Here is a 9,439-nt window from a genome sequence, read left to right as displayed (position 1 = left end):
GCCAATCAGATACGCGAGATCTAGTCACGTGACTCCCAGTAGACGCTAGCGGTACGGACCCGTAGCATCGGTACTACAGGTACGGACCCTAAACCTGACCCTAACACTAACCCTAACCTTAACCTTTGCTTACCTTTCAACAGTTTGCAGTGGTTAGCAGCTTCCTGACTCGCGAGACTCGTGTACGGGTCCGTATCTGTCTGGCAAATGGAAAGTGCCGTATCCGTAGCCCACAGGCTATGGGTACGGGTCCGTATCTGTAGACACTACCTTAGGTAAAGGTAAACATGAAAACAAGACATGATACATAGATCAATCAAACCTGTCGATCAGGTTGATACTTTATTGATCTCCAAGAGAAATTGGCATTTACAGTAGCTCAAAAAGGGGAGAGATAAGTATGGTAAAGAGGCATGTAAGTTTTAAACTACATGAAGATATAGAGTACAATATAAAGCAACATAGAAATACAAAACTTACATTTCCTATACATTGAAGATGTGCATAATGACAGTGTGCACCATACAGTGGTGCGAAGGGCAGTTCATACACAATTAAAAGACATTTATATAGATGTGAATGTAACCCACACAGTAAACCAGCAACTCATAGAACGCATGTTACTGTCCCTTTAAGACGCTAGATGCAGCACCATGGCAACCGCAAAAACAGAGACCTGAGGGAGAGAGAAGAGAGAAGAGATCAGGAACTTTGATTGCTATTTATTGAATCAATTATAGCCAGAAAAATTAAATGAATTTAGCCGCGCTTTTGCTACTTTGCTAGTTCGGTGGTATGTAGCCTATGCTGGCAACACTTACTCCGAAGGAGTTGGGGTTGACGGCGAAATAGCCGTCTCGTTGCATCCACAATATTATCCGTTTCTCTTGCTGCCAGTTCCTGTCGAGCACGGGTAGTTGTACTGAAAAGTCTGTCAAAAAGGGAAACGTTGTCCAGCCGGGAGGCCATGGCAACCAGACAAAAAAAGGCGTCAAAAAAAGGCGTCAAAAGTTCAAATCATTTCACATTTCGCATTTCACCGCTTTCCGCCTGAAAGTGGGAGGACTAATAGCACAACATTACAGATATCTGCAACGTCATTTCGTCTAGTCAAAATTTCATTCAAGATATCTTTAACTCATTGGCTGCCAGGTATACATAGAAAGGCTAGATAGCTTACAGACACTGTGAGCCAGTGAGGGCTGATGTCGCTATGCGGTGGCCATCTTACCTAGGGGCTGCTGGCTCACTGATAACATTAATGCCTATGGAGCATGTACTATTTAATTAACCATAGCTTGCTCAATTTTCAACCGATTTTTAAACGGTTTGGTTTGTTATAAGCGCTAGAGATGTCGTTATGTTATTGCATATTTACGGATAATTATAACCATGGACTTTCATATTAATTTTAAAAAGTAGATAGTAGAGCATCACCTGCCATAGCTGCACACATACACACCGTGAATTTAAATCGTCAGTGTTTATGTTAAACATTTAATAGTTTGATATTTTATATTTCTAATTAATACATATATTAAATATAAAGGGGTAAATTGACCCACATGATATGTTAAACTTAAACTGAACAAATAATGTATGTACAATATACACAGCAAAATCTGTAGTGTTGTTTTTTCGGTGTTCATAATTTTGAGTTGGTGGGAGTTGATTTTGGTGTTGTTTTAACACTTTTAGTGATCATATAGCTCTGCCAGCATTGTCAATCAAGCAAGTTACATGTTAACACCTGTGATGAGTTTTGTTCACTCCTTGCAGAGTTGATTACAATTTCCGGTTTGATTTGAACGTGCGCGCCTGTTTCACTCGGGACGATTGGTCGGAGGAGAATCTGCGTGGAATATATGGCTCAAACCAGGTAAGAACATAATATATTAACTTCTACAGGATGTTGATCGCAGTAAGAAGTCGTGTTAACCGAGGGAAGCGACTGAATTGTCTTTGAAGCTGGTTAAGACCAGTTATTAATTGCATCCACGTTTGCTAGCAAAAAATGTTAGCTTAAAACAAAATAATGGAGTGGCAACTAATTTATCCGGCCAGATATTGAGTATATCTGAAATGTATGTGTCTAAATATACTAAAATGACCAAAAGTGGATTAACTATGGTGTTTTTGTGGTCAAATTATGGTACTTTGTCGAATTTAAAACTGCGCAATTAGTGGGGTGGGGGTGGGTACACGCGGTGCCTCGCCGTCGCTTCGTCCTCTACTGAAACTGCAGCCATTTTCAGACAAGGTCCGTTTAATCAGGCACGAATATCAAACGTTTATGCTCTGTTGCATATTGTCCATGATATGGACGTGTTCACATCCAGTGACAATATGCCGTCGCAAAACCTTCCGCGTTGCCTCCGAGGCGCCGCAGACCCGAAGCTGCCTTGACGTGCGCCTACAGCGTAGCAGCACCAAATATCCAGTTCTGTGGACTCAAGCTCGCCGTAAAAGGCAGCGCAGAGGTACAGCTGATTACTCAGTTGCACGAGTATGAACTACCATAGGCGGGTAGAAGGTGGGATACGTTACAATTTTTTAAAAAAGTTAATTAAACAACCTCGGTTTCTTTTGCTTCAGTGCTGTTTGTTGGATCGCTTTCCTACGGGGACCATATTGGGTCTAATTCTTTGCACATTTCTCCACTTTTTCCAGAAGGTGCAGTCGAAAGATGCCACAATGTTGCTCAAAGTGAAGTATCAACATACCAAGAAGTACATCCGATTACTGTCAGGGTTCACCTTTTTGGATTTCATCACTCAAGGTGAGTAGCCATCTCATTGTTGCCTTCAATATATGGGTTTTAATTTGCCAAAAACATAAATGAAGGACATCATCAGTCATCCTTAAAGTGCTGTTTACATATGTGTAATTAATTGTATCTATCACCTTAAAGTGGGAAATTGGTTTACATTTTGAAAGCCATCACCACATCACCATCTCAGTGTTTTGTCAGAAGCATGAGTCCTTCACTCTGCAACAGATTTTCTGTTGTCCTACAACCTCTTTCAACCTATTGGGAGAGAACTACCAGGAATGTATTTTGTTTACTGCGCTTTCGGATCAGCATCATGTATTTTTTAATCTGTTTTCATGATGTTCTTCCTACAGTGAAACAAAAGTTTGGGCTTCCTGATGCAACTGAACTGGACGTTTTTGATGAGACCAACACATTAATTGAGGAAGGCATTTTTTTGGAACTGATAGAGGCCAGTCCAGATCTGTCTAAATCGAGCGCCCTAATCATAAACAGCAAAGTGTAAAATATTATGTTTGAAAAAGTGTGCATTTATTTTTTTGTAACCTGATTCTGATAATATGAAACATTAACTACTCAGTTCATACACTGGAGGAGATACAGCTTGCACCTGGTACAACAACACAAGACATCATTGCAGGGGAAGGTAAGTGTCATTGTAAAATCAGTTGTAATCAATGTCCAGGGCTTTTCTGCGTCATAAATATCCGTTGAAACCTGATGTCTCTGACTTGGCAACTTCAACAAAGTAGATTATCAAAAGTTACATTTAAAATATGTATAAAATTGCACAGTTTGAAAGTGTGGGATCGTTTGTGATTTTTAACCAGTGTCTGGGCAACCGCCAAATGCTACTTTGCAGACATGTCACAGCTATGTTGTGTTTCTTGTAGACTTCTCTCCTTTGGATCATTCAACGTCCTCCTTCACGGATACTGACACGTCACTTTCTTCAAGTGGCAATGACCACGGCAGTGGAGTAGAATCAGGGATTCCCATTGGCACACGTACATCCAGCCCTGAAGTCACAACCAGGCCTCGCACAGAGGTTTCTGAGTCAGAGGCTGCAAAAGAGGTACTCATGGGAAGCAGATGTAATTTATATTGTTGACATCATAAATTGTCAAACTGAGTAACCCTCCTTAATCAGTGGTTGTAACTTATACTCCTAATCTTGATGGTATATTGTTAATGATTTCCCCAATAGATGGTAGAAAATGCCTTGCTTTGCAAACCTGGGGGTGAGGATGTCTTGCAGAGTACAACGCAGAAAAGCATTGAATTAAAGCCAATGGAGCACTCTTCAATTGTATGCTTTTGTATTTTAAGAATATGATCTTTACCTGTTCATATGAGCAGTAACATGTTTTGGAGTTTGACAGTCAGTTGGGGTATAAACTGATGTGGAATGTTGTTTCTAAAGGAGGATGCCTTCCCATAAACATAAGGAGAAGTATGCCCTGGGAATTATAACACTCTTTCCTTCACTAAAGGATCCTTTTTCTCCAAAGGGCTATGTAAGTTAAACCATAATTACTTCCAGAAAATACACCAGTTTTACTGAAAATGGTTTGGGGATTTTAGTTTAAATGAGTGATTAATCACAGATACTTTCAAAGTAGTGTTGACATTTTACAGTCTGTATTTCTAACTGACACCACCCAAATCTAACAAAATAGTTGAACTGTGAGTATACTACAAAGTTCATAGTTGTTTGGTCTTGGAATCAGAATAAATTTTGTCAATAGGATACTACACATGAAAATGGCAGACCTACTTTAAAGTGATTATGCGTTTTAGTAATTCTTTTACCACATTTTTTGTAAAATTGAATAAGACTTTAATGTTTTATAAATGTCTTGACAGGAGCACTTCTATGATGGGGAGAAAGGCACTGGATATTTAGCATGGCGCCTGAAGACCATGTCCAGGAATACAGGAAAAAGACCAGCCAAGACAGCTACAGTGGCTCAAGCACAAGGCCCAAAGCGCAGAAGATTGTCAACCACTTTGCCCGAGCAGCTTGATGGAGATGCCTGCAGAGAAGCCATATCATTTCTCATTCACTCTCGTGATGAAGCAAGTGTGTTTCAGAAGATGAAGATGACATTTCAATATCGCCAAGACTTAGTGCATGACCCACACAGAACGACAGATGTCTTTAAAACATTTCCACGGTTTTTAGACGTCAAAGGGCTGGTGAGTTGCCCAGTTCATTTATTTACAGTTAACTTTTTTGTTTCTTGGATGAAAGTACAATACTCTGACCTTTTTGAAATGTGTATTTATATGCTTGCATGATCAACAGCTTAATCAAGACTTCAGTCTGCTGTTTGGAGCTGAAACGACTTCCAAGATGCCGGAGAAGTGGGACACAACTTTCAGGCCCAAGGTTATCGATGAGGCCAAACACCTGACTCAGTCAACTGAGCTGTGCCGACTTCTAAAAGCTGCTGAGAAACTGACCGAGAGTGATGACACCAGTAAGCTAATAGACAGAATTTATTTTCATCCATAACAGCAAGTGCTGGTTACTTTGGACATCACAGTGATAGTAATGGCTTGTCTCTCCTCTGTTTCCTCCTGATAGCCTGGGACAGTGACATGGCTTCACTGCTGCTCCTTCTCCATCTCCTGCCACCCACAGCTGGACGGAAGAGGACGAAGATAAGTCCCAGCAGTGCTGTGGACAAAATGTTGCACTTCCACAAGGTATTTTTATTATCCAGTTATCCATAATATTATATGCATTAACTCAATTTGAAATGCATAGTCAAACAAAAGGACAAAACCACACACACACATACAACTTAACTGTAATGGTATAGACCCTAGTGACCTGTTAAACTTGATAGTGTAAGATGTTGATGTTCTATTTTTTATTTATTTTTTTCCCCCCCTTTCTGTTTTTAGTCATGCTGCAGCCTTGATGAACACCTTCAGAAAAGAGATGGTAGACAACCATACATCCTTGCTATTGGTCGAACCAGGAACAGGATCGACACTTTCTACATTGTTGTGGACAAACAGCTCATCCCCTGCCAAGCCACCAGCTGACTGGGTGCGTTTGATGAACTGTTTAAATCGCACTACGTATTCAACCTGTCGTACGACGAGTACCTGGGCCAGCTTTTCACTTTTTTACAAACAACAGTGTACAACATTGATGTGGCAACAACAAATGAGTCTCCTAGAGTTCATGAGTTGCGGGCAAAAGTCCTAAACTAAGTTTCTTAAATGTTTGAGTGTTTTATTTGTGATGCTGTTTTTGCTCACTGCCATTCATTAATCTCGCATGTAAGACTTAATCACAGTTTTTATCCTAGCACCAGGTTCAAGTTAGTTTGTGCACAAGGTTGTTGTAGGCGTCAGTTTTCAACATATGCAGGTTTCAAAAAACATTTAATTAGTTCTCATGAGATGGATTCTTTTTCGAAGTGGAGATGCAGAAAGGCCAGCGCCATCTAAGTCTGATTTTCAAGTGTTTCAAGATCCTTGTACCTCAGAAATTGCCGGAACAGTCCCAAGTGGGACAAGTGGCATAGCAAACAGTGTTGTGTCATCAGTCGTTAGTGATTTGGAAGAACTTGTAAGTGGACTCCATTCTCAGGTTAAGCAGCAAGTACTGTCTGCTGTGCCTCAAGATAATCCTGTAAGGGAAAAATGGGAAAAAGATCTGGAAACTTTTGAAAACCCGTTTGTTAACTTCAATACTGAAAGTAAAAGACTGAATTATCTCAATAAGAAATGGGGCGTTGTGGAGCCTGTCGAAAAAATTCTAGGCATTCGATTTGATACAAGGCGAAATAAACAAACAGGAACTTATAATCAAGTCCCTGTGAACGATGCATTTGTTTATATACCAATTTTGGAAACAATAAAATTCATGTGCCAAAATTCTGACATTTGTAGACTGCTTGGGGAAACCTGTATAACAAGACCTGACAAATACCAAAACTTTTGTGATGGAAGTTATTTCAAGATGCATCCATTGTTCTCTAAACACCAGAATTCATTACAAATCCAGTTGTTCTATGATGACTTTGAGACGGCAAATCCACTGGGTTCAAAACGTGGTGTTCACAAAATAGGTGCTCTGTATTTTGTACTCAAATCTGCCACCAAAGTTTAACTCTGCTTTGATCAATATTCATTTGGTTGCATTGTTTCACACTGAAGATTTGAAAAAATATGGCTTTGATCCTATTTTAGAACCACTGATTAATGACATCAAAAAGCTTGAGAGTTGTGGCCTAGATTTGCCTTTTTCTGCTGAAAAAGTCCATGGCACTATATGTCAGGTAACTGGGGATAACTTGGGGATGCATGCAATTCTGGGATTTACAGAATCTTTCAGTGGACGTTACTTTTGTCGTTCATGTTTGATTGATAAAGATGATGCCCAGAAGATTTACAGTGAGGATGACCCCAAGATAATCTTGTGTCAAAGGGAACTTTTTAAAATGCACTGCAATGAGTTGGAGTCAGACCCACAGAAGTCATCTGTGTTTGGTTTAAAAAAAGAAATCAAGTCTTAACAGCCTCCAGTTCTTTCATGCTTGTTCTAATTTTTCGTTTGACATTATCCATGACATTCTTGAAGGCGTGGCTCAGTATGAGCTGAAGTTACTAATGGAATACCTCTCAGAAAATGTTTTGTTGAAACCTGATCTGTTGTGTAGGATTATGCCTTTGACTATGGGTATGTGGAGCGCAAAAATCGACCTACAAGAGTTAACCTGGAGAGTAGTGGCAATAATATAGGGCTCAATTCCATTCAGACTCTTTGTCTAGTTAGAAACATTCCTCTACTTTTTGGTGACATTGTACCAGAAGGAAACAAAAACTGGTTTTGTTGCTGCTTTTACTGCAGATAATCAACATTATTTTTTCTCCATCTGTTACACATGGCATGACTGTACTTCTCAAGTATTTGATAAAGGAACATCATGAGTTGTTCAAGGAGCTGTATCTTGATAGAAACCTGATTCCGAAACATCACTTTATGATACACTATCCATCTTGTATCCGAAAAATTGGACCACTAATACATATGTGGAGCATGAGATTTGAGGAAAAACATAGGATTTTCAAAAACACTCTTGAAAACATCACAAAATCTCTTGCAAAAAAACATCAAATGTCTATTGCATGTCATTGGGAGACATCGCATTCGAAATGTATTGAGTATGGACCTATGAAATCTATTCATGTGGACAATGAGGAGTATGGTGATGTGATGTGTTCGGGTTTTGCATGTTGAGTCTGTATGTCAAGACATCCATGCAGCCACCTGGGTTACAATCAGTGGGACCGAGTACAGGCCAGGATTAATAATTTGCAATGAGATTGAACATGAAATGCCTGTGTTTTGCAGAATAGAGAAAATAATTGTTGTTGACAGTATTGTCTTCTTCCTTGTAAACAAGCTTGTGGTCGACCATTTCAGTGGAAAAAAAAAAAAATAGAACATCAACATCTTACACCAACAAGTTTAACAGGTCACTAGGGTCTATACCATTACAGTTAAGTTGTATGTGTGTGTGTGGTTTTGTCCTTTTGTTTGACTATGCATTTCAAATTGAGTTAATGCATATAATATTATGGATAACTGGATAATAAAAATACCTTGTGGAAGTGCAACATTTTGTCCACAGCACTGCTGGGACTTATCTTCGTCCTCTTCCGTCCAGCTGTGGGTGGCAGGAGATGGAGAAGGAGCAGCAGTGAAGCCATGTCACTGTCCCAGGCTATCAGGAGGAAACAGAGGAGAGACAAGCCATTACTATCACTGTGATGTCCAAAGTAACCAGCACTTGCTGTTATGGATGAAAATAAATTCTGTCTATTAGCTTACTGGTGTCATCACTCTCAGTCAGTTTCTCAGCAGCTTTTAGAAGTCGGCACAGCTCAGTTGACTGAGTCAGGTGTTTGGCCTCATCGATAACCTTGGGCCTGAAAGTTGTGTCCCACTTCTCCGGCATCTTGGAAGTCGTTTCAGCTCCAAACAGCAGACTGAAGTCTTGATTAAGCTGTTGATCATGCAAGCATATAAATACACATTTCAAAAAGGTCAGAGTATTGTACTTTCATCCAAGAAACAAAAAAGTTAACTGTAAATAAATGAACTGGGCAACTCACCAGCCCTTTGACGTCTAAAAACCGTGGAAATGTTTTAAAGACATCTGTCGTTCTGTGTGGGTCATGCACTAAGTCTTGGCGATATTGAAATGTCATCTTCATCTTCTGAAACACACTTGCTTCATCACGAGAGTGATGTGAAGAACAGCTCAAAGGTTATGTGACAAAACTCCGTCCCAACACTAAATGTAATTTTCTGTGTAAGAATAGGTGTTAAAAAACTCTTATGAATACAACTGACAACAAGCCAACAGATGGACACAATCAACTGATGAACAATCAGGAAATTCACAGAGACCAAACCATCAACAAAACTTCAAAACTACACCTGGCAGTTTTCATCATTAATGTCTGTTGAGGCAAAATTCTCCTCCACTTACTAAGTGAAATCTAAAAACACATCTGATTTTATAACAGTAAAAAGATATACCTAAGAAGAAGCTTAAACATGTAAGACAAGGAAGATCTAAAAATGGCAGATGTCCACATTATCTGATTAAAGCACAAAATGTATGAAGATCAACA

The 9,439-nt window shown here is 39.6% G+C and overlaps 1 pseudogene; it reads left to right on the top strand.

The window, feature by feature from the left end:
* The first annotated feature begins 4,200 nt into the window (after nucleotides 1-4,200).
* LOC127532421 (uncharacterized) lies at nucleotides 4,201-6,458 on the top strand (annotated as a pseudogene).
* The last annotated feature ends 2,981 nt before the right edge of the window (nucleotides 6,459-9,439 follow it).

The sequence above is a fragment of the Acanthochromis polyacanthus genome, chromosome 23, assembly GCF_021347895.1.
Source record: "Acanthochromis polyacanthus isolate Apoly-LR-REF ecotype Palm Island chromosome 23, KAUST_Apoly_ChrSc, whole genome shotgun sequence".
Classification (NCBI taxonomy): Eukaryota; Metazoa; Chordata; class Actinopteri; family Pomacentridae; genus Acanthochromis; species Acanthochromis polyacanthus.
The sequence above is the reverse complement of the archived record's forward strand: the minus strand, read 5'-3'. Positions and strand labels throughout refer to the sequence as shown.